Below are 496 nucleotides of genomic sequence, written 5' to 3'. Positions count from 1 at the left end.
TTTTATTTTTTTTTTTTTTTTTTTGTAAGATAACGATGGCCAATGGTAGAAACCTATGGAAGCCCTTTTCCACCACTGAATAAAAAATAAAAGAGGTAATTGCGACTTTTTATCTCACAATTCTGACTTTTTTTCTCAGAATTGCGTGATATAAACTCGCAATTGCGAGTTAAAAAGTCATAATTGAGAGATATAAACTCGCGATTCTGAGAAATAAAGTCAGAACTGCGAGATATAAACTCACAATTGCGAGTTATGAAGTCACAATTGCGAGATAAAAACTCGCAATTCGGACTTTTTTTCTCGCAATTGCGAGTTTATATTTCGCAATTCTTACTTTTTTTTCTCACAATTCTGAGAAAAAGTCATATAAACTCAATTGCGAGTTATAAAGTCAGAATTGCGAGATATAGTCACAATTGCGAGATAAAAACTAGCAATTCTGACTTTTTTTCTCGCAATTGCGAGTTTATATTTCGCAATTCTGACTTTTTTC

This window comes from Sinocyclocheilus rhinocerous, unplaced genomic scaffold (assembly GCF_001515625.1).
Source record: "Sinocyclocheilus rhinocerous isolate Xijiao unplaced genomic scaffold, SAMN03320098_v1.1 scaffold748, whole genome shotgun sequence".
NCBI classification, from domain to species: Eukaryota; Metazoa; Chordata; class Actinopteri; order Cypriniformes; family Cyprinidae; genus Sinocyclocheilus; species Sinocyclocheilus rhinocerous.
The sequence above is the reverse complement of the archived record's forward strand: the minus strand, read 5'-3'. Positions refer to the sequence as shown.